The following is a 26,090-nucleotide window of genomic DNA, read 5'->3' on the forward strand; positions in this document are numbered from 1 at the left end:
TTTAAAAATTCAAAACTTCTTTTCTGTACACACACTGTCTAAAAAAAAAAAAAATCTGGTGCCAGCTGGAGTGTTTTTAAAGCACATACAACTCTAACCTTTCTTAATCTAATTTAAGTTTTAAAATATTTGTGTTTCCAATTCAATTCATGCTGATCCTGCCATGGAAATGTGGGAGGACAATGTTTAAAATAATAATTCTTTCCTCTTTCAGACATACAAGCATAGAAGAAAAGAGTTCAGAGTATGTCAGGAGAAGAAAGAAGAAAGGCCTGAATTCACACAGCCACTTTTTTGCTAAAGTTGAGCCACATAGAAAATCTGTATATTCACAGTGGAAGTTTGGGAACAGGCACAGATGGCCTGATAAATAAAGGAAAGAAAGTAGTGCAAGAAAATCAAGCTACTTCCATGTTGTAGAACATAGCTGCAGAGGGAGAAGATGAAGAGACAGAGCCATTACCGCTGGAGCAAAGACTTGTTGCCATGGGAGCAGTGATAGGGATAGCTGGTACTCTGGAGGCAGCAACTCGGGGACAAAAACAAAAAAAGAGAGATAAGTGCTGTATGTATATGGGACATACTCCATCTCCAATGTTTTAAGAAGCCTGATTCACCCTATTCTTAGTTTATGTAATCAGATACTTAAGAGGTGGCCAAGGTTAGAATTGTAAAACTCTGCAGAAAGATAAATTTAAGAAACATTAAGAAATACAAGGTGAACATCTGTGCTCACAGGCTGGTACTTTGTAGATCACTAAGGAAACAACAGAGGCATTTATCCATAGGAACAGAAGATGCACAGTTTCTTGCCCTAATAAGCCATAGGTTGGCTCATAGGAATGCAATGACAATTCTAATGCTATTAGGGTTTGGCTTAGGGACAGGTACATTTTCTAAAAACCTTGCTCAATGTTACTGATATTTTACAATAATTGTTTTTGGCTTTCACAATTTTTTATTTATTTTTTTTTTTTAAAGTAAGTTACTTTTAATTAGGTTGTCATTTCCTTTATACAAAACATGTCTTGCATTTCCCATTATACTGAACAGCAGGCATTTTAAATAGAAAAAAATCAGGAAAGGAACTTTTTTCATCCTCATTTTACAGCCAGATATTAGAAGCACAGAGGGTACAAATGGTTAAATTTTGTAGCTTATTTAAACACCAAACTGGATCCTCTGTCTCATGATTAACATGCAAGATATTCTCTTTCTTCCTCACAAGACTGTCTTGAATTCATTGTCTCGTTCTATCACTCTACAGTGTGATCTGGTTCAGTCTCTATGACCAAACCCCCACTTTATAACCTTTTCTGAAAGAGTAAACTAATAAACACAAGCAGGACTTGTCAGTGCAGAAGAAAAAGGAAAAAAAAAAAAAAAAAAAAGAACTGCCTGTTATATGCAAAGTACATCTTTAATGATGCTTAAAAAGGAGCTAAACATCTCTATGGGAATTCTTAAAAACACTTATCTCTTAGGCTCTTATTTAGTTTTGCAAGTCTTTGTTGTTTAACAAGCTGGAGAAATGGGTCATCTAATGTTATATTAATCAGTAAATTAATATTTTAATTTGATTTTCTTTATAGTTGAGATGCTTGTGGCATCTTCAGTGTTTTTTTCTCTCTACACACTGATGTTATGCAGTATCATTACCATATTGTACCTTGGGGTTGTGAGATAACAGGGTCCGGTGATAGCTCTATTCTTAGGAGAGTGGGAGGTTTATGATGACACTTATACATTTTAAATGGCACATGGAGGCTCTCATGTAGTGAAATGTCTTACAGCTGAGTCATAGGCATTTCTACATTGGGCTTTTCAGTTCATATAGTGGAAATCACAGCTTTCAGGTCCAAGCAGGTGATATGTTTTGCTAATCTTTTGATAAGACCTTTACAGTGTGCTGGAGTAAATATCTCACTCATTTTTTCTATTTTTTTTTTTTTAATGAAGAGTCAGAGTCCTATTTTGAAGGCTTTTGTTAAGTTGCAAGTGATGTGATTTTCCACAAATGAAAAAGAGAGGAAAATGAAATTCATTCATTGTTTGAGAGTTAAATTCTATTTAAATATATATTTTTTCAAATATTCAGTAAAGCAAAATCAGAAGAGACACACACTTTTATTTAGGATTATGAGCTCTAATTACCTTCTGAAATATGCATAGAAAAATCAGAATTTTTTATTAGATCAGACCAGCTTTTCCCTGGCCCTTGTGCATCTATACAACAGCTGACAGAGGCAACTTTCTGCTTTTTGTTCTCTTATGTGTAACCTTACAACAGGTCAGAATGGCGCTGGCAGAAATGGTCCACAGGTCACTGCTAGGTGAGTACAAAGGAAGAAACAGTCTTTGTTCCTTTCACCTCCTTAGACAGTCACAATCTGGCCTTCCTACCTTCTCCTTTCCCTTTAGACTTCATAATTGAGAATATTTACTGCATCAAAGATCCCATGTCTAGTACAGGCCCCCGCCCTCTGTTACAAATACACAAATCCCACATTCCAGTGCACATTGACTCTGGTCCAATGGTAAGGTACATATCTGAGGGGGAAAATATATGCTTGGTGATGCCCTCACCTACCAAGGGCAAAGAGAGTCACATTCACATATTCCATACTACAGTCATTTTACCGTCCATACTTCATCACATCCACCATAAACAGATATGACTGTAAAATAGGCAATACTTTATAGTTTCTTGAGTTTCACTGGCTTCATGATGCAGTCATTCACAGAAATGCATTTAAATGTGTGTTATACATATATTCACAATTATGTAAGTACAAAACTGGCCCAGCAGGAGTGCAGGCATAGAGGCATTTTTCTTCCCTCCCTCCCTCCCTCCCTCCCTCCCTCCCTCCCTCCCTCCCTCTCTTTCTTTTTAAAGATAACTTAAGGCCCAGAATGTGGAATGACATTTTAAACATTGCATAGTTCTAGATACTAGTTCTGGAGACCCAGTCATGGCTCTGAATGTCTGGACATGCTTAGGTGCAGTCAGAAGTAGGGTAATAAACCTCTCAATAGGTTTTGAGCAAGGATGAAGTTCTGAGCCAAATTTAATATCAAAATCCAACTCAATTCAAGAGTAGGTTTACCCCAGATTTAGCATGGGAGACTTTTAGACAAATGTGAACCTTCAGAGGAGTTTGGTTTCATTGTGAACATTTTTTACACGTCCAACTATCATATTAAGGTCAATACTTGCTAGTATCAATAGAACTTGCTTGTGCTTCCAGTTACTCTTCACTGAAAGATGCAGGGACAGGTTTGATTGCCTATATGATCTTTAAGCCCCACCTTCTGTAGTCTTTACCCACAATAAATAACTTCTTTCTTCAAAGACATTCTGACCAGATTACAGAACTGCTGAAGAAGAGGTAAATCGATTACATGAGCAGAGACAGCAGAAAGCGTTGTAAAAAGATGGGTGCTCCAGAAGTGAAAATGTGCAAAAATAAAAAAGGTGGCCTGTTTAAGGTTAACCAAATAACCTAAGAGGCCTGGCTACACTCCCATTTTTATAATGAATGAAAAAAAAAAAAAAAAAAGTTAGGAAGAAGTTTCTTGCTTTAGCTACTTAAAATATAGATTTAAATTCAAATTTTTCTGTCCCAAAAGGACAGCAACATTATTTTTCCTCTATTGATTATCATTCTACTTCAGCTGAAACACTCCTGACTAAGACCAAAATCTCTTCGAAAAGCTGACTTTAAACCTAATGAAGTAGCAGCACCATTGCACTGCACTATCAGATAGGTATTTTTGGAAAATGAAAGTAAATCAATACTAATAATATAAATCAGAAATTGATTTAGCCATTAAATTATTTAATAGTGAAAAAGCCCATATCTAATGACTTTTGTTAAAGTCTGTAAGTAACATATTAATTAAACTGGGTACGTGAAAATATCTGAAGACATTTGTAAGACTTGCTTGGGTCAACCAATTTTTAAAAGCAAAAGTTTTACCATTAATAAAATGGAGAAAGATCATAGTCATTAAGCAATAAGGATGAAAGTCACATGAAAGGATGATTATGAGAAATCTGGAAAAGAAAAAAAAAAAGAAAAGAATTTGCAGTCTCCATCATTCTCTGTCTCTTACAGTCTAATAAGTTAACATGTACTGACTGGCAAGAGAGGTGATAAAAACTGATAATTCTTTAAATGACACTAATTCCAGGATGTATGCAAAGCCTCACCAATGCCTAGCATCTATCAAGGACATATTAAATAACTCAAGATAGTGGATTAATATTGTGTAACCATCTTCAGAAATTCTAAACCATCCATTCCAACATCCTTACTAGCATTGATTATGAACCATTGAATCAGTACTTTGTTCATTTCCTTTCATTTGCTTTATTTTACACCAGGGAATATTTGCATTTGTACTGATTCCTGCTTCAAGTCAAGCACACTTTAAAATTCATACTTGTGTTAATACAATAGTAACTTTGGTTGCCTATTATTATCTTTGACAACTATGTCCATCTACCTAAGGCCTAGTGCAAAATAAATAAATAAATAATTGAAATAAAAATTGCCACCATAACAAACAAACAAACAAAAAAATAGAGAACTAAAAGGCCCATGATTTAATAACAAAAATACTATATATGCAGTTAATTAGGAAATTTTGAAATTTTCTAACATGTCAGTGAAGTTCTAGTAACAACTTCAAAAATAGAGTTAACATAAACAGCACCAACAAAATGAGGAGTTAGAAAGCACATTACAGCAACCAGTAAATCATTCTGAAAAAGAATCAAAATCACTACACAGAACTGAAAACCACTAAGTCAATCCTTATTGTCAAGCCTAATGTGATCCAATGTACTGTAGTGAGGGAATGGGAAGGAAGTGTCTACACCACATGTTGAATTAAAGGGAATCAACCAGCCATTTACTTTCATTTATTTAGTAACCTTCATGATGAGATCATCAAATATATTGTCTCCTCAGGAATCATAGAAAGCTACTACCTTGCTCTCTCTTTATCTTTTTTTTACTTTTTTTTTTTCTAGCCTACCATTTCTAGTCTGATTTTTTCTGTCAGACTATTTTTTTTAATGTTTTTAATGTTTTTTAAGGGGGAACGTTGTTTTTAGACTGTACATATGAGAAAAAGATACACAAATAATACTCTAGCAGATTAATTTTAAGTCACTGGAAGGTATACACTTATTGGATCTCTGAAGATTACACTATCGTGCTTGTAAAGAGTAATGCTAGCAGCAGATTACATTAACTGAGACCATTAGAAAACTATTTTACTGCAGGGAGTAAAAGGGAAGCAACAAAGTTTCCTGATCTGCAAAAACAAAATCAAACAAAAAAAAATTATATGGATTATACCCCTTACTTCTAATTCTAGAGAGCACTCTGTTAACAGAGAGGACTTCTCTTGCCCCTTGTTTGATAAGCAAGTCACCTGCTGTTGAAGTAATTTGCTACCTAAGGTGGGTCAGATGAACTCTGTTCAAGTTTATTCTATTTCACTTCCACAGTGGGAACAGCCTTAGGTGTAGATATTTATTCTGTGCTAACCTACAGGTAAGTGAACTGAATCTCATAACAGGTAAGGAGACTTCTGTTCCCAAAGGCAATTTGTATAACTGAAAATCAGTGGGACAAGGGTATTTGAATCACTCAAAGGCTTGCTAAAATTCAGGATCAGTTAGCTGTGCTACCTATCCATGAGTTAGTAAAACTTGCTTAAAAGACTGCATCCAGAAATACTTTATTTGGTCACTGCAGTCCTTTTAGCATTGTTCTCTGTCTAGGTAAAACTGCTTATTGTGGCTTTGTACTGAGTCATATTAACTTTCCAGGTGTTTATGCATGTGTTGAAAGCAACACATGAAGTGCTTTTAGCTACGGAGTTCTCTTCATCTACTTCAAATATGCAGTTCTTATACATTCAAAAACCTGGTAATTTTTCCCAACTGTGGCAGCTGGTCTAATAACAGATGCTATCACACTTTCCAAATCATACCTCAAGTATGCCAGAGTACTGTGGCAAGATCACTACTTTGAGAGGGTTTCCTTGCTTGAGTGTGTGCACATTAAAACTAAATATCACTTCATGTTACCTCTAATACTTGTACTCCTACATAGTTGAAGATGATCTACTTATTGAAATGTGAAAGATATATCACATAGAAGGGATTATTAATTAATTAATTAATTTAAAGAACCATGGCTAAATGATGTTTCTTTGCATAGGGATAAACTGGTTATATGCGTCCTGTTCCCTACCTGTTTCCATGATGCAACATACCCTCAAATTTAAAATGAAATATAGACAAAAATGAAACAAAAAAGTTAGGAATGCACCATAACATTGTTGAAACAGACTAGTTTTTAAAGGAAGGAAGGTTTGAGTTGAGGTCTTGAAGGTTGAGTTCTTTGTTGCTTTGTGGAGGCAAGTCAGAGACTTATTTTTCCTCTCTGAAACAGCTTCTGCACAATTCTTTGTAGCTTTAACTTGGTAGTGGTGCTGAAAATATACCTGAATTGAATAGACTTTTGAAAAATAAACTGTTCATATAAATTTCAATCTTTTATCAAGTGGGGTCAAATTATTTATTTTAACATAGAAAATTCTCAATTAGGGATAGCCGAATTGTTCATAATGCATAAATTGTCTAAAATAATATATTATATTATTCTGTTCCAGATTGTTTAGTAAAGAATTTAAGTTTCTATAAAATTATTCATTGTTTTCATTAGATCTGCAAACAGTTTATGTATTGAACTTCAGTACTTGTGGTGATTTGCTGACAATTTACTTTGACTATTCACAATTTGTAGATCATAACTGCTATCTAAATCATTTGGTTTTGATTTTGGTTTCTAAATAGACAAATATTTTTAAACATGAAAATAAATAATTCTTACCCAATAACAAATTAAAAATATTGCATACTCTTTAGGTGATTTCTGATTCCCTTGTTCTTCACATATTCATGCAACAAAATCGGTATTGGTGAATGTTCACAAATAAAAAAAATGAAAAGAAAAAGGCACACAGGAAGAATGTCTATTCAATTAGTTACTTAAAACTCTTCCATTAGGTGTCAGCTGCTTACATTTCTAAACATTATATCCCACAATAATGAATAAAAGACTTCCTAATAAAAGGAAGGCTTTTTAGAATGAACATTGTGACTACCTACTGAAGTCTAAGGTTAATTTTGTGCCTTGCATGAGCACTTTGGCTTGCAGATACAGAAAGAATTTGATTTAGGAATGGGTCACACTCCTCAGACATGCAATATTCATCTGTTGTATGAACAGTCATACTCAAGAGTGAATGAAATTTCTCTGATCAGATCAGAAGAAAGTAACTGAGTATTTTGTGATATTTGATCTCTCCCCCAGCTGTGGAGACCTATTGAAGCTCTACTTATAATGCATTTGTCAGAATGCTAATTGAAAAAATGACTTCATTGTATGAGTCATACAGTCACCTCTGTGGACCTCATTAGACGTAAATGAACAGACTGAAGGCCAGAGCAATCATTCTGAGCACAGCCATATGTTGGTGAAGAAGGTCTCTCAGAAACAGGCTCATGGCCAACTTTGGGTACTTGCAATTGACTAGATGGAAAATGGAGGTCTCGGTGGCAGGAAATACATTGGAAATGCTCACATATGTTCTGTGTTCCCCTTCACAACTAAGGATAATTTAAAAATAAATCTTCTTTTGAAATAGGAGATTTTCTAGCTGGAAAAATTTTAAATCATTTGCAATGTTTTGAGTGAATATAGTGATTTTTTAGGTGGCATGTAGCTTTGTGGTTCTTTTCAGAACAGGCCATAGCACTGGTCGGAATTCTTTAGGAAGACAACACGTTTTTCTATGCAGTGATGTCATTCTAGCCTGACTTCAAAAATTAGAAGCAAAAATCAAAATAAATTATTGATTGAGACTGTTGGTTTCCTTGAGAAGCTAAGCTGTATTCATGGAGTTTCTGACTACCTGCATTTTAGAATTGGGTAGATTTGGGTAAGGGGATTAACAGAAAATGAGAACAAGTGTTTTTCACCTAACAGTTAAAAAGTGATGTTCAGCTGCAAAACTGGTGCTAAGAGAAAGACATAATCTACCCCTTCCCTTCCCCTCCTTTCCCTTCCCTTCCATTTTCTCTGAGAGATTCTACTAACAGGTAGCGGATTCAGGATGGCTGAGGGAAATACTATTTGAAGATACCTCACAGCAAAAAATTCTTGATAGTACAAACTAAATTGAAACAATGTGGGATAGTGATTGCCTTCTGAAGTCTTCTAAATTTAATATAAATTTGGAATGAGATTTGGGATGACTTACCAAACTTCATTAACAAACGGAACTAAATTCCATATACATTTTCAAAGGAATAAAAAGTAAAGTATATAGTCATTAAGATTTATGGAATAATCTCACCTAAAACAAAGCTATTGAGATGCAAGACATGATTACAGACATGTCTTATCTTAAATATCTTTTTGAAGCTATGTTTTAAGGTATTTATGTGGATGTGAAAATCTCACCACTCTTAAATGAGTTTTTTATGAATTTTACCTCAAATACTCATATATGTCTGAACTTCAGATAAATACACATTTTGCTTAATTTTCTGAGTTGATGCGAACACAGTCTTTCTTTTATCTGACCTTGAAATAAACAAGCGTTAAGAAAGCATTTTCTAAAACTGACATCTCACTACAAGTAGAAATAATATAGAGGACTTTAAAAAACTTCCATTGTTACTACACCACCTAAACTAGCAGGTGAAGTTCAGAAAAGTATTATAAGTAGAGCTCCAAACAAGACTGAAAATCTTGACATTCCCATCATCACTGAGACAGTTACATCTACTCAACTACGCCTTTCTGCGTGATGAAAAATAAATCTGAGACATGGCCTTGAAATACTACTCCCCACAAAAACTCTGCTCATATGAGTTATGTTCTTCCAACAGAAGTGTTTCCATTGCTTCTCTCAGTGTCATAATTGGCAACACAGAGGTGAAAACCATCTCACAAAAAAGGCCACAAATCCTAAGTTCCTGTATGAAAAGCAACTGAGTCACAACCATTTTGTATGAAAACAAGAGGATAAAAACTAGGAATCAAAACACATTGGCCATTGTGAGAGCCCTCACACCCAACCAACACTGGTAGAAGTAGCAAACAAGTAGGTGCTTGCTACTTCTACTTATCTGGGACACATAAACCTGCAACTAGGTCACAGGACTGGAAAAACAAACAAACAAACAAAAACAAACAAACAAAAAAACAACAACACTTTTTGAGCATGTACAGTAACTTTGCATTTGCACCTAAACACCTGAATTTAAATACAGTTATGTCACTAATATGACTAATCACCTAGACAAGTAGAGATTTCTAGTCTTTTTTTTTTTTCAACCATAACGAAGTTTCACAACTGTGGTGAAGCACTCCTTAACTCAGCTATGGTATGGGTCAATGAGAATGTTTGCATAGCATGCTTGCATAACCAGCTTATACAAAGGAACCTGTGAGAAATTGAATCACAGTCTAAACAATGTCCTCCTTAGGGACATCAAATGACCATCAGATTTACACATCACCAGCTACCTAGATTTTGTTCTCAGGTCCTTATGTAAAAGACATATCTCACGTCATCCTGTCAATCATGCAATTGGTATGGAGTCTTGATCCTGTAAAAAGAATACGCCAACACCAACTCAAGGTAGTTGCTGGCTCACCCAGGGGTGCTGGCTGGAGAAAGACACATCTGATGTCATGACAGAGAATATAAGAGGCTGACAACTTTCCCTACTTTGGTTCATCACTGGATAAGATTAATCATTATCAGTATTGTGCATTGCCTACATGTCATGTGTTTTTCCCCTTTCCCTTTGTATGCTTAGATTGCATACATTCTGCTCAGGCTTAATTATACTGGTAATCAGTGTGTGTAGTTATAACAAAATCCATCAAACATATCATGTGGTCTGTTACCACTGTATAGCTTGATACCCAAAGAATCCTGTTGTGCTACGACAACAACCAAATTACCAAGCCAAAAAGTTGCAATCTGAAAAACTGTTTCTTCCTTACTTTGAAATCCCTTTGCACTTAGAGGTGCTGCTTACAGAGTAGATCTGGCACGCACGGTCAGTTTCACCCTCGGTGTTTTCAACTTTGAAATTTTTCTAGAAACAGATCAAGGAATAAACATTGACATTTATATGAGCCAATTGTTCTTCACATCAATACTACTACATTATGGTAGTATCATTCACTCAACCATAGTATACATAATGCCTGCTGATAAAAAAATTCTTTGTCCTTGGTGTACCAACAAATTTGTTTCTTCCTTCCAGTGTCCATCTTTGTGTCTGTCCTTAAATTATTAACAACTTATGGGGTACCTCCTTCTCTGAATATACAAAAACTGGCTGCCATTTATAGTGTTAGCACAAATAGGAATATATTTTTTTTCATAATCATATTTTTAAAGAGAAATATAAATATCTGTATGGTAAAACTGTTATTGTTAATGAAGCACTTTGATTTAAAAACAGAGCTGTCATTTCTTGAAGTGAATGTCCATAGTGAATTTTAATACCTAAGTATTTCTTTCAGTAATCAGTGGAATTTACAGGAGAATAGGTGTTATTTTCTACATGAAATTTATCACTGTTATTGTTTTAATTATGATAAATATCAATAAAATGGAACCGTGGCTTGAACATGTCAAAACACAGGTCCAAGTCTATTCAATGTTTTGTTCAGTTGCACTATTTAGCGATATTCCTCCAATGACAGTAACACATTCCAGCTGCCTTTTCATGAAGCCTTTCTTTCTCATTTATCTTTTTGTCTTCTTGGCAAGAAATATCCCTAATGGTGACTTTCCCCAGCCTTTCACTGACCAGGATAAATGGCAACATCAACCAAACGTTTTTTAGTTTAAGATTATTTGTTCCCCATATTGTGTAACAGATAACAGTGCAAAAGGTACTTTGCATTGTAGTAGCTAGAATATTATCAAACTTTTTTTTTTTTTTCTCTCTGAAGTTAGCTAGTTTTTAGTAGCAATGTTGCTTGTACACGTATTCTTCATATTCTTTAAGCATATTGCCACTTTGCCAATCCAGAACGCACATTTGAAAATGGCAGGTAGAATTTAGGCCACTGATACAAATACATGGGTCCCTACCCAATTAACTGTATCTATATTTCTAGTTGTTCATACTTCTAATACTCCCAATATTGTTCAAAGCCCTTGAACTAAATGAAAACTTCAATTCAATGGAGCAATAACGTTGTTCACAGAGTGGATCAACTTTTAGAGACTAACCTGTACAAATATTTGGGCAAGTCTCACGATGCATCAGATACAGAGAAGAATACACATATACAAGCATGAACTCTCTCTATGATTTGAGTTTTTCTTCAGCCTAATCAGTTTACACCAAAATTAAACAAATAGGAAAATGGAATGCAAGAAGCTAAAAAGTCATGCACCATTAAGTAAGTTAAATAGTTTTTTCAGAAATGCTAATTTCTTCACATAACATATGCTGTGGGTTTAATTTAGTATTAGTTATGCTGTTAAATTGACTGAAAATGTATCATTCTACCTTAATAACCCTATTTCAAGTGCAAAACACATCCTTAAATGAGGAACCACAAGTGATACTTCAATAATGTAGTACAGACATAGACTACAGAATTAATGTATATTTCAAATGTTCATAAAATTTCTAAACATTTGTAAATTATAAAATGCTAATATGGTTTTGATAAACAAAAAGATGTAATCTTTTTCAAAGTTTCACAGATCATATTGTATTTCAAACAAAATTCCTCTGTGTAACCTTGGCTAAATACTTTCAAGTTTAATTTAGTTAATTTGAAGATAGTCCAACTTACTTCATAAATCTGTGAAATGTACAGCTGGTATGATGTACATGTACATTTTTTTCCTCTTATCTGTTTACCTATTACCTACAGAAGAGCCACATAACAGGTATGCAAATTAATACATGGGAGATAAGGCTATTCCCTCAATTCACCACTTTACCATATGGAAATAAAGATCTTCAGTGCTGAACGATTGCTCACCCTAGGGCTTACAGACAATTGCTTTATGGCATGTTTCCACATGTATTGTTGTTGTTTTAGAGTAGTTTTTAATAAAGTTTAATTACATAATAATAATTGTATTTATATATCAATATAGATTTCAAAAATCTTGGAAACACTTGTTGTAGATACCAGAAAGTGTTTTCTAACATTTCCTTTTCCTTTTTTGTTGTTTCCACATTATAGAACTACACCAAACAGCCATGTCTATAGATAATGTCAGTTGGTATACTTCCAGGCCTGTGGTGGAGTTGGCTTAGTCCTGTTCCCAAACTGGCTAAAACCTGCTCTTTGCAAGCTCTGCTCCCCATAACCAAGAACCACCGCACCCATGCTCAGCTCTTCACACAGTTTCTCCTCCTCCTTCATCTGCCCACCTAGGCCTGGCCCCAGACATCAGCACCCTACCCTTGACCTACCCCACCCTCCCCCCCCAACTCACCTGCAGAGCCTGTTGGTATTCATTTGGCAGATGAAAGCTTGGGAAGCTTCATGACTTTGGAACTATAGCATGGGGCTCAGGGCTGGCCTTATCACGCTGTGAAACACCACTGAAACCAAGGGGATTTCTTCTACTGTGTGTAAAGCATGTACAAGGACTTTCAAGACTGGGGTCTTACGTACTACATAAGAGTGGAAAAGGAAAATGGAAATCTTTTCAGTGAGCCTGTTTGCTTAGTAACATAAAGCGTTATAATGAAAGCTCATTCACATCATTGTAATTTTCTAATGTTTTATACTTTAGTCTTATTTTTCATAGTAGTTTATCTCATTTATTCATTTCAATTTTTTTATGTTATTTCTTTTTTTGTTGTTGTCGTTGCCTGTTTATTATTGGCATATATTTTTAGTATTTTTCCTTTGGATTTTTTTTTTTTTTTAATTGACAAGATTTCATCTCTGTTTGTTAAAGAGAACCAGCTGTTTTCTTCAAGGATAATTTTCTGAAGCTGTTGTGCGCCATAATTACACTGCAATTACACAGCAATATCCATAAAAGCAGATGAGGATTCTATGTGTCCTTCTGACTCATTAGAAGTTACAAAAATGATGGATGCAGTCTTTCCCAGCTTGACTATTGCCCTCTGTTGGCAAACCCAAGTCCTCTCATATCAAGAAAGAGCTAAAGCAAGGAATAAGAGAAAACATTTGAAAGGGGATTAATTTCAGTTTTGGTAATGGGAGCAGTGAAATAATATTGAAGTTGAAAAATATTTTCTAGCTATATTTTATGGAGAACACTTTTAAAGCTTTAGTTAATGTTAGCAATAAATCAACATTATATAAATTTAGCACTCCATTTTCTTTTTTGTTTGTTTGTTTTTGTTTTTCTTCTTATAGGTCAATAACTTGAGCAATTACTCACTTTTCAGATCAATTTAACATTTATGTAATTTTCTTATGAAAACCTTTAAACAATTGCTTGTTTTTAAAGATAAAATCATATTCTTTTTAGTTCTCTTTAGTTGTTATGAAGTGAACTAGTTTGCAAGAGTCAAAATATGTGCCTATGACTTTAGAATACCTTAGACATTAATGTTATAGTTGTGGATATAAATAAAACTGGAGAGTTTCTTTTTTCTTTCAAACTAGATCTAATTCCACCTGAATCAAAGTCCAAAAATAATTTCAGTTTAAAATTAGTTCTCAAATATTTGAGATGATAGAAGAGATAAATTTGGACAGGGGAGGAGGGAAGTTGAGGAGAAGCTTGTTTTTGTTTTTTGTTTTTGTTTTTTTAATAATATCAACTCAGATGAGCTATTTAGTTTCCTAGATTCATTTTCTGCTTAGGGGTTAGCTTGGTGATTCTTAAAGATCCTCCATGATGAGCCAAAGACAAGAAAGGTATTGACTTTCAATGGACTCTTCGCTCCTGTCACAGCAGTCACTGAATTGGATTTGACCTTGATTTGTTAAAGGTATTTGGATAGGGGAAAACTTCAGAAAACAAATGAGTTTCATTAAGGCCTTGTGAAGCTTAATGTGAACTTGCAAGTGAGGAGAGGCCTATAAGCACATTAGTTTCTCTCGCATTCTTTCAGTTTCAACCAGAATTAGATTCTGATAGGGTTTCAAAACATTTACTTTGGCATGGGCAATGGACAAATATTCTGTTTTTGTAGCCAACTGGTTTACCAAAGCATAAAAGGTGATTATTAGTCCTCTAGTGACTATCAGCAAACAAATCCTGTTTAAACATCAAAGTTAAACAAAACTCAGTTTAGACAGTTGATCCTGGGGAAAATAAATAAATAAATAAGCGAAGTGAACATATTTATTTTGTTATATTTCTAGCTGTCATATCATCTACAATGCAACTCTTATCTTCCAGATTTTTTAGATGCTCAAGATTAAAGGAATTCCTTTAACTCCAGGTAATGACCAGACTTTTTAAAGCTAACACAACACTAAATTTGCTAATGTTATCAGTTTAGAGGTATTGATAGCTAAGGCAACTTCATAGGTCAGTTACTTCATGTTTAGCATCACCAACTTGAGCTGAAATTATTTTGTCACATCCCTCTGTTTTCAGAAACAAATCATTAATATTTCTGATAATGTTTTCCCCATGATATTAGACTTGCATACTAAGAGACAATGAACTTGGTAAGAGACCTACATGAGGAAAAATAGAACTTTGGACAGATACTATATTTTTAAAATTAGGAACCAGCTGTCTTCATCCACTGCAAATGTACTGGCAATTTTCTGTTTCTATGTAGGGCAGTGGTTCTTTCAATATATAAGATGATTGCATAATTACAGGACTCAGCTTTCCTTCCATCTAGTGATTATTGACTGAACTGTGTTGATTAGCTTTCAGTAAAAGACAATGGTTCTGCAATTATTCCCCACAGCTCAAACCAAGCAGTATGTTTCTTTGTTATGAGAAACACCTGATGAAGCGTAGTGTAGGAGTCATAGCTTTTAATCCATTATCTTGTAGAATAGAATGTAGACCAATTTTGATGTTGAGTGAATTTTCTGTAGTTCCTTTTCCTTTTGCTCCTACAAACACTTTTTATTAAATACTTCACTTGTGGAGTTTTCTTTTTTTAAGCTTAGTTATTTGCAAAAATAAAAATAATAAATAACCTATACAAAACAATATAAAACATCAATAAATTAAATTTGGTAAAATTTAATTTAAGACGCTATATTCACAAATCTGTCAAATCTCCAGTAATAAACCAGTAAGAGTCACTTATCTTTGCAAGCTCTGAATACTTTTGGTGTGGTGTGCACTTAAAGCATAAGTATATAGGAAATTAGAATTCAGCTACTGATACTATGATATACTTTAAAATGTTGTAGAGAACACAAGAGCAATCTATAAAAAAAAAATCTTACTGGTTCATATGTAACTAAGAAAACATATACAACAGTTAGACTTCTCACTTTTCTCCACTTTTACAGAAACTAATTTTTAATTGTATGAAATTAAAACAAGAATATCATCTATATGGACTCATAAAAATTAGAGCTGAAAAGAGGTAGATCCTAAAGCCTATTTAACCATCAGTATCTGATGTAGTATGATACAACATTTAAATGCAGTCTTTTTAACAAATACTGGGCCGTGTTTGCTGGCTTCTAAATTTTCCTAAATGCTCATTTAATTTTTGTTGTCAAATAAAAGGTTGTATATATCTAATTACAAGAAATATAAGAAAATAGACTGGGAGATATATACTCTGGTTATTGTATAAGGGACCAGCAAGTGTCTTTGCTTCAGAGATGAGGACACACTATCTTACTTTAAGTATTGTGGGAGTGGAAGTTCAGGCTCACTACCAAAGTAGGTGATATTTTAGCTTTTCACTGGGATTAATATATGAACAATACAAGAGGTTTCTACAAAACCTCTTACAGAAAACTCATAGTGCCATTTAAATATTAGAAATTTGTTTTGAAAGACTGCTTCTGCATTCCTATACCTGAAATTCTCAGTGGAAATAGTTTGAAGATAGGAGTGGTAAAAAAAAGTGCCATAGGCTTAGCTGTTATATGTCCCTGCAAGTCAGTTGACTCAGAACAAGAAAATGCCAGTTTTCACTGGATGAAAATATAAAGGTGTTCCCAGATAATTATATATTTTAAAACTATCATTTACATCCATAGTATACCTAATTATAGATTAAAAATGAAAGATAACTTTTAAACCCTTTTAAAAGATTGTTTTAGCGGTACCAGCAATGACTCTTCCAGATGCACGACAATCTGGATGCCATTCAGTAGTTCAAGATATTCTCTTAAAATATTTTACTTTTCCTTTTGAAGGTACATAATTCATAGCAAATTGTTTAGTAAACTTTGCCATCAGATTATTTTCAGTTTATTTTTAAACTCTTTATTGCACTGGTGTTGCGTGTTCTACTATGTTATATGTATGTACAGTACATTGCTCACAAACACTATTAGTTTCATTACTTCTGATTTAGGATTAAGATTTGTCTTTTAAATTCACAATTTCTGTCAACTTCAATCATTTTCTGCCTGCCTTTACACGTAAGATCAATGCTGTTAGAGTTCAGGTTTCTGCGAATGTCATCCTGAAGTTGATGGTATTTCTGGTTCTTTATTGCCTTCTGACATATCAGTACACTTATGTACAATTTTTCTCCAGTGCCTGAGGCTCAGTTGACTGAAGTGGTCCTTCAGTTGCATTCTGTCATCTGTGTGTTGACCGTGACCTTCATGGTTTATTTATGATTAGGAGGTTATGTCCTTCCTTACTCTAGCAATGGTATTTTAGCGTAGTCCTTTATATATATTTTTTTTAACTCCTGTAAATAATTTGCAAACTTGCAGACTCCCTCTCTGCAATATTCTCCAGTAAATAATAAGAAACTGTGCTGGACTTAAAATAAATAAATAAATAAATAAAATAAAATAAAATAAAATTCTTCAGCTATATTCAGCATTCACATTTTCAACTGTCCTGCAGAATCAAACCAATAATGAATTATTCTGTCTTTGCCATCTCCAGATCATATCACTGTACTATGAGTTCTAAGATGAGGTCTTACCATTAAGTTTTTTTTGATCTGATAAGAAATCTGCTCAATTATGTATCACCTGCCTGGGAGTGTACGTATGCATGAGTTCTGTCTTGTAGATACTGAAAAGAATCAAGCATGAACAGTTTATGACTGGATGAGACCTTTATAAACTTTGAGTTTCTACAGTTGATAAATACATAAACTTCTGCATAGATGTCATTAGTTTTTCAGTCTATGTTTAGTGTTAACTGCATTTGAAGTTTCATCTGGGATTTTTGCTGCTGTTTAAACTTACACCATAACTTGAGAAATAATACTTCCTGGGACAAAAACCCTCAATTAAATTAATAACATAATTCATGTCAGTAAAGATAAGACAAACTTACTTTCTAGTGTATTAGACCAGGATTGTTCTTTCAACACCACAGAAAAATGATACTAGCCTAGCATCAATAAAAATTGAGCAGATCTACAAGCTGAAGGTTACGTGTCTGCTTAGGTAAATATGAATAGCTTCTCACATTTGCATTTTCACAGAGATGTGATATAAGAAGAAAAATCTAAAACAAACAAAAATCTACATGGATGTCCTAGAAACACATATTTCCATAGAGATAATTTTTGTAAGACTGGTGGATCATATCTTTCTTAAAGCCACTTCAAAATTATTGCCTGTAGGGATAGGCTGTTCAGCTAACACTAGTGTTAAGGTTTTTACCTAGGCATTTTTTCGCATGCAGGTATTATTACTACATCCTCTATGCTATGCTTCATAGAGGTGTTCTGCATTTTCTTCAGCAATTTTGAAAGCAAACTAACCTTCTAGGTAATACTAAATAAGCTGATCATATTGCTGCTATGTTTGTTCTGTTCACTGCTTCTAAGTCCATTAGGGCAATGACACCTAAATCTTGCCTCTCCCTATATAGAGCATTTCATGACTTTAAGTCTGATGTGGTTTCCCTAGAGGTGTAAGTACTCATGGACTTAAATATAGAATCATAGTACTTTGCTGAAGGCCTCTAGCACACACTTTGATATTATGCTAGATCCAGTTCAACTAGAAATCAGTTAAAAGTAACGTTTTTTCAGTAGGTTTAAAAAGAGAAGGCTTCCTAAAGGCAAGAGTACACATTAAGGCCCTGGTCTGGCAGTCTATACTCACTTATCAAAGCACATAAGCCAATGATTTTACTCCTGACACATATGAAAAATCCTACTAAAAGAGATTTAAGCATTTACTTAAAGAAAAATAAATGTACAGTTGTGGTCTTTAATTGGGCCCAGGAAAATGAAAGCTGTAAATGAAAATTCCATGTAGAAGGAACACTTCATTAACAGCTTTGGAAAGATCATCTGCATTCTTTACTTGTCGCAGATTCTCTCCTTCCTCTCATACTCCTTCAACTTCCACAACAGCTCAGCAGTAAGCAGAAGGATCACTACCAACCCTTTTATAATACTTGCATGGGTGTGAATATGTTTTTCTGAGGAAGAAAGCATCCTTTCTAGAGGAGCAGCTTCCACACAACATAGATGCTCTCACAAGAGTCCTAGACACAGTTCTGTTTACCCAAGTTCAGAGACCTTAAACTTTGTCTGAGTAAACTCATTATTGAGTAAGTAAGTGTCCCCATACAATACTGCCCTAAATGAAAAATATAAGGGGAGATCTGCTCATCTATATGGTGGATGTAATTAGTAACATTGACTTAAACTCTTCTATTGTACACACTGAAGAGATAAAATAAACAAAACAAAAATGCAGAAACATTTGATCCAGATACATTTATCAAAGAATGGAAATGACAGAACAAAAGTATAGTAATGAGTGTCATAGTCCAAAGTACAGAATCACAGCTAATTTGCAAAGCTGTTAACATTTACTCTCCTATTTAAAAAGTCTAGCATATTCAAAAACTTTAAGGGGAGAAAAAATCCAATAACACTTGATGATTCATTAGTTTGAGAGGCATACATGTTCTTGTTAAGACAAGTAACGCTTTGGTCCCAAATCCTTCTTCAGTTTTATTGATTTGCCAGAAATCGTAACCCTGGCACATTTTATACTTAACACCGAAGTGCTCTGAACAAGGTGGGAAGATAGGTTAAACAATTAGTATGTGATATTTATATTGAATTGATCCTACAGTTTTGTAATACAGATCAGTGATCAAATGTTACATTATGATAATGTGGCCACATCAAGTTATTCATCCTGTTCAGAAAGCAAATACAATATTAATACTTCTGTATTAATATTTTGAAAAATTGATAGGACATATGGCAAATATTTGTGTGCAGGTTTGTTAGGGAACAGCTTTCCACATACAGATGCTCTGATATATTAACCATCTAAACAGTACCCTTTCGTAGAAGGAAGAAAGTATTACAGAATGTACAACTTTACTTCCTTTGTAAACCCACTCAAAAAAAAAAAAAAGTTGAAATCTGCCTTGCAGTCACTAGACTTTCCTTATGAAATTGTTTTATTTTCTGTGAGCCCTCTGCAATGTCTTAGGCACATGAAAAACTTGTGAATGAGAGTTAATACTCAGAAAAAAGAAGCCAGGGACGTCATGGACAGCTCTGCAAATCCACTGGCTCAAAGTCCAACAGAGGCAAAAAACAAACAAACAAACAAGAAAAAAAATCAAAAAACTGAAACAACAAACAAAAAATAAAGTGCTGTGCACCATCATTTCCTTTGAGAAAGGATAGAGTACATTATATTGTCACTACAGAACTGTGTGCATTAGTGGTCTCCATGTCAAGGATGTAGTGGAGTTAGGAGAGGGACAGAGAAGAGCAAATAACGTATTTAAGGACATGGTGAAGCTGTCTTGACAGAGCGGCAAGACAGTCTCGCAAGTGTTAGGACTTTTCAATTGGAGAGCTAAAGTGAGCAAGGATATAGTATGAGAAAGGCTATGATAAAGGTGACAGGAAAGATCCTAGCAATAAAAGTGGCAAAACCACTGTTCAACAAATCTCACAACACTAGCCAGAACTAGAGTTAATTCCTGAAATTGGATGTCAGCTTGGATATAAGACAGAGCAAAGTACTTCTCTATAGAAAAGATAATGCTTCTGTAATGGGGTCAAACATATTGTTGGAGCAAATACTACGTTCAAGAAGAAAATAAATAAATGGACAAACAGTTTAAAAAGTAGATATCAGAGGAAATAAGTGCGCACAGATACTGTATTATCCCTCATCCATTGATTGTGGATGTTGGAGAGCATACCCAGTTGGTGAGCAGGTTTATGGGCTTCTGCTATTCCAGTGCTGAACAGTGAACAAGATGGACTTATGGATCAGTTCTCATCAAAGGAAGTTTGTTTTGTATTGATAAAGCAGGGGATATCTTACTGCCATGAAGAGTCTTTTTGATTCTAGAAGAGATTTACAGAAATATTTGTGCTTCCTGTTCAAAAGAATATATATAAATATATAGAAAATAATTTTAAAAAATCATATATTTACTTCAGGGCATTCAGTAAAGACAAATTTAAGCCATGCTTCAGCATGCTTTTAAAAGATGTTTTGGGGTATTTCCTACTATTTAAACTCCAAATGATCTAATTCATCTAATACTCAGTATTAGATGAATACTGAATGATGAGCACTGAATACAAAAAGAAAATTATGAAAAAAAAAAAAACTAAACTATTCCTCTTTTTTTTTGCTGTTATTTTGACCTTTCATGTTCATTTTCCATTTCTATTTTCACAGTAGGTTAAAATATGCTTGTCAAGCTATGACATTTTAAGCAGGCATTTTGGAGAGTTTCAATAAAGTTTATTTGAAATTCACTTTTTTTTTTCCCCCTACAGAATCCTGCTCATAGAGGTTATATGCAGAGTATTAAAAAACAAACAAAAAACAGGAGTATTGTCTAGTCAGGGTAATCTAAATGTTTAAAATTAATTTAAAGTCTTTTAAAACAATCCACAGTCTCATTATTTAAATTTTGGCTAAAAACAGTGAACCATATTCAGAAGACAGACAAAATAGCCAATGTTGTCATTTTATTTCCTGATTAATTTGTTATGGATTATGAAATTCATTCTAAAATACTTGTGTTGAAACAGTTCTGAATAGAGGAAAATGACACCGTTCAAAATGCTTGTAGTTAAATATAGGACTTGTTTCGTTTTAATTCACAACAAAAGATATTCCACACCAAAGATGGTTGTGATTTTTTAAAGCAACTCACAATGTATATTATTTGAAGCTTCCAATATTATTTAGCACCAACATTATAAAATCATAAGATATGAATAAACAGTTGTCAGGAGAAAAAGGTGGGATACTGCAAAATTTCAAAAAAAAAAAAAAAGCATTCCTTCATTTGTTCATAATGCCACTGAAAGTCTATCTTGATTTGTACTTACTTAATCCATGTTGCAGCATTCACCAATCCTCTGAAGCCCTCAAATAACTTTGTGAGCCTTGCTAGAGCCCTTACACAGATCTGTTCACAGGAAAAAGCTTGACAATCAGCCTGATGTTTAATACGTTAGCATTTCGTGAGATGACAAAGTGACCAGTAGTAGATTCAGACTAACAGCTTCATTCATGATCTGTAAGAAAAGACAAAGCTACACAGTCATAAAAATCAGAGATTACTGTTATCTGTGAAGACATTGTCACAGCCAGCAACAGAGATGATGTCAAGTTTAGATCCACTTTAGAGATGTTAGACAACTAAAAACTACATTTTACAGAGAAAGGCACACACACACACACAAACACAAAATCATAGCACTTATCAAGTTGTATATTGTGTTAGAGATTTGCTCATATGATCAAGTTTTCTCCTACACATACATTTTGCAGGAACAGCTTTACAAACAGCAGCTAATGTGAAATTTAGGTAAAGCAACCATATTAACAGAGCTGCAAAAACAAAAGACACTACTAATTTCTTCTGAAAGCTGAGTTATAACAGCAAGAGAGATCATATAAGAGATAAATAAATAAATTTATAAAATAAAATTTTATAAAATAACAATTTCAGTTGTGTGTATGTAGAGTGTCACAGAAAACAAGGTACTGTCTCATTTGATTTTGTAAAGAGGAAAAAAAAATCAAGAAATACTGCAAACAATTCTGAGGGCCTCTTACCAAAACCTGGAAAGCGTTTGAAAAAATGTATGTCTTTAAGGAGTTTCAATCACCAAGGGCTCAATTTATAAGGAATGCTTAAATAGTCTTTGTGTGGATTCTCATCAGATCAACAAGAATTGGTAGGGCATATCTTATTCTCAAGTTCTAGATTCTCATATGGTCACTATGGACAACGGACAAAGTTTTTCCTCTGTGTTACTAGCCTAGCCCATCCCATCCATGTGTAGTAAGATAACACACAAAGTAACCAAGTTATCATATCAGAGCGAAAATGCTATCTGCCAGGAAAAATTGGAGCGACTACACTTCTCACTCCTTGTCTTTTGATCAGATAAAAAGTTTCTGATCTTGCTATCAAAAAAGCTTGCTATTTTTTTCTGAGTTTGCTATCAAAAAAGCCATTTCTGATTAAAACCTTTTCAAGGCCTACCCTTGATAGACCCGAAAGCCTATCACTCTACCCTTGAGTTTGTGCCTTGTATTATTGTTTGGCAATTATGAAAAAATTGGATATTTTTTTTCTCTGTAGCTGAGAGCATAGTTTTCATATTTGATGTTATCGTTAGGTTTATTTATTTTCTTCCTATTCTGCCGAAGGATGAAATCATGACCTTTCTGAAATTTCTCATACATATATAAAGACTCATTCATAAAGGCTTCAGTTCCAGCTTTGCCATTTCGCACTGTCTAAGCAAGCCAAGATCACTGAGTAATAGATTACTTGAATTAAGGCCCCCTCAGTCTTCTGTTAGAGATTTCAGTGACAAAGTTTTCATTAGTGCTGGTACTTGGACCAACCTAGGTCTTTCACAGATTATATGAAATGTTAAATCATTAGGCCTCAGAACAGTTATTCGTCCAGCTTTGTATACATAATAAAACTCCCTATGCATAATAAAAACTACATATACAAACTTCATATACATAAACTTCAGTACATAACAAAACCAACAGGTGAAACTGGAAGAGTATCACTCACAATAACCAGCAATCCAAATACTTTGTTTCAAGAATCACAAACACAGGTTCAGGTGTTTGGTTCACAAGTTTCTCTCACTTGGTTGGAGCAAGGATTTATGGACTTTATATATATATTTTTCTCTGTGGAACATCTGGTTAATCTGGGGCAGAAAGGCAGAAACTTCCAGCATCAGAAAATTTTGCAGAGTTGTAATATTTTTTTCGACTAAAAAATCATCTAACTTTTAAAAACAGCTCTAAACATATCACTATCACATTTTGTATCCTCATAAAGATACATAAATGCACAGAGCATATACCTGGTATCTTTCAAAGTAAAGATACCAGAATTATATTTGATACCAGAAGTATCAAAGTAAAGAGAAGTTATTCAGCAAAATCAGGGGAAAGTGTTATATAAAGAGAAACAACACATCAAGGTAAACAGGTAAAAAATGAACACACAAGGCTTTAGGGGACTTAATTTTAATGTAGTGTTTCCGTGTGCACTTTGCAGGAAGCAGTGCCACTTATTAAAATATACTCTTTGGGTTAGTCATATCTTAGGAGTTAATAGGGAATTAATCATCTGTACACCAGGGGAGAGTGGTTTGATCAATACAGAAAGTATAATCTTCACTAAGGCAACACATCTAATAAGTACATCTAGAATAAAATTCCTTCATGCAGTGACTCATTTCTCTTAAAACATGAAACCAGTAAGCATTAGAATCCTTTTGGAGTGAGAGTGATCTCAACACTTCTGACTGGTCTAACCAAAGTGTACCCATCTATACATCTACAGATATGCAATAAGCACATCTAATACATTATTAACACAGAGTAAAAATAATAATGGAACAAGAATTAATCTTTCATGAGCAATATGAAGGTTTGGTGTGGTACAAAAAAAAAAAAAAACCTGCATTTATCTAAATTAACAGAGTTAGACATTAATATCTAACTATTTAATAGATATCTCTCACTGCGAGAGCAAATATTGTAAATTGTGTTCATAGTTTTGATTTTTACATTAATTTAATTGATACATTCTGAGAAAGGAGTTATTAGATCTCAGAATTGTGACGTAAGCCCAAAGTTCTCCTTTGATTCATTCTCCCATTTATCTTTTATTTTTGATAGATGGACAGGACCATAAGTTGGATTAGAAATTGAAGACTGGCAGTAAGACCACAGTTTATTTACTATATCTAAAAAAGAATTTACAATTGTATGGGCAAGTTATTCCTTGAATTGACTAGGGGTTGTCAAGTAGTCAGAGAAGTTACCCTGTTGATAATGATTACCCTGGGAACTACTAATAAACTCTAATACTCTGATAAACTGTATCACTCTCTGATGCACATTCCATATTTTGTAATGACCAAGGAAGAGGAAAGAAGTGTAAATGTTGAAAGTTACTTAGAGGGTTACAAATCAGAAAGGCAATAAAGCCACATTTTTAAACTGTTACCACACTCTCATGTCTTGTGAACCCATTTCACCTAATAGAGATTGCTTTGGTGGAACTGATTTAGTATATGCAGATGACTTATTTTGCATTTTTTCATAGAGAAAGTAGAGGGACATGGATAACAAAGAAGAAACCATAAAGCAAGTTTAGAAGCTCAGAGCTGTACTTCCACCTGCCTTGTCAAGACCAAAACTCTCAGATGCTTCCACAGAAGTAGGTAAAGCTTCCCTGTTACGGAGGAATCACTTGGTGTCTACTCAGTTTGACATATCGATGATGAAACTTAGAAATACTGTTCTATGTATACTTAATTAAAAATACATCTGTTATTGCTTCCAGTGTCTTTTTGATCTCCTGCCATTCCACTACATATCGTTCCAATGGAAATTCACCGTCTCTGCCAGACCTCTGATATAGTCATCCCCTGCCAACTATTTCCAAAAGCTTACCAAGAAATCCTGCATGGATCTTCTCCACATTAATTTTTAAATTTATTCATCCTTGACACAACTGTATGTTACTAAAAATATTCAGACAACATATGAGTAAGAAGTAGTAGTACAAACACGGGAAAACAAACACTTGAAGATGACACAGACACAACATGTATCAGATTTACCTGTACTTCAAGATTTTTAAGGAAAAAGCAAAAGGAAGAAGATTTGGAGATTGAAATGAAGGTCTCTGATCTATCACTGGAAACAATTACATTAGGACAACTGTGCAGCACTTGTCTCTATCTGTTCACCCAGTGCAAGGACAGGTAACCTGTTCATCTAGCAGACAGGGAAACATCAGAGATTGCAGTTTGTGTGTTAAAGAAAACACTGAAATCCTTATTTTGACCGAATGAGCTGAACTATAAACTGTGGAGATTTATCTGCTCTATATTAATAGCCAAGACAAGTCTGGAAGCTCTGAAGGTAGTGTGGGTAGACAAACAAATAAAGGAACTACTATGGCTATCTAAAAAGGAAAGTTATTCAGAGTCATAAATGGTAGAGATGAAGACTTTGCCCTCACATCTCAGACAGCTCAGATTTGCTATGCAAAGCAAGAGAGTTTTATGCCAGGGGAAAGTAATGACATGGGGGGGATTAAAAAAAAAAAAAAAAGCCTGTCGTTGCACTTTAGTTAAGTTAGTTTTGGAAGACTGCAAAGGAAGAAGAGATCTGAAAAACAAGTCATAAATCAGAGTTTACCATTCCAGAGACATATATGCCAAATTACTCCACTGTCTTACTGTATTTTACTGAAATTTATATTATCAAATATTCCTAATATCTTTGTGGCAGTGCTGTTTAGGAAATAGGTAAGAAAGGATCTTAAAAAGAAACTCAAACTATTTGTAAAAATTAAGACTATTGTGAGCATAT

General features: G+C 34.2%; 1 protein-coding gene across 3 annotated transcripts in view; it reads right to left on the bottom strand.

Annotated features, from left to right (window-relative positions):
• Positions 1 to 26,090, bottom strand: part of LOC310894699 (uncharacterized protein) — a 364,639-nt gene that overhangs the window by 35,052 nt on the left and 303,497 nt on the right. For all 3 annotated transcript variants that reach the window (XR_014580102.1, XR_014580103.1, XR_014580104.1), the window contains 4 exons: positions 21,545 to 21,733; positions 20,395 to 20,542; positions 12,583 to 12,763; positions 10,107 to 10,201 (listed from right to left, as the gene is read on the bottom strand). The gene's annotated coding sequence lies outside the window, so the exon portion shown is untranslated. The remainder of the gene's footprint in view (positions 1 to 10,106; positions 10,202 to 12,582; positions 12,764 to 20,394; positions 20,543 to 21,544; positions 21,734 to 26,090) is intronic.

Source organism: Anser anser, assembly GCF_964211835.1.
Source record: "Anser anser genome assembly, chromosome: 2".
In the NCBI taxonomy this organism is placed as follows: domain Eukaryota; kingdom Metazoa; phylum Chordata; class Aves; order Anseriformes; family Anatidae; genus Anser; species Anser anser.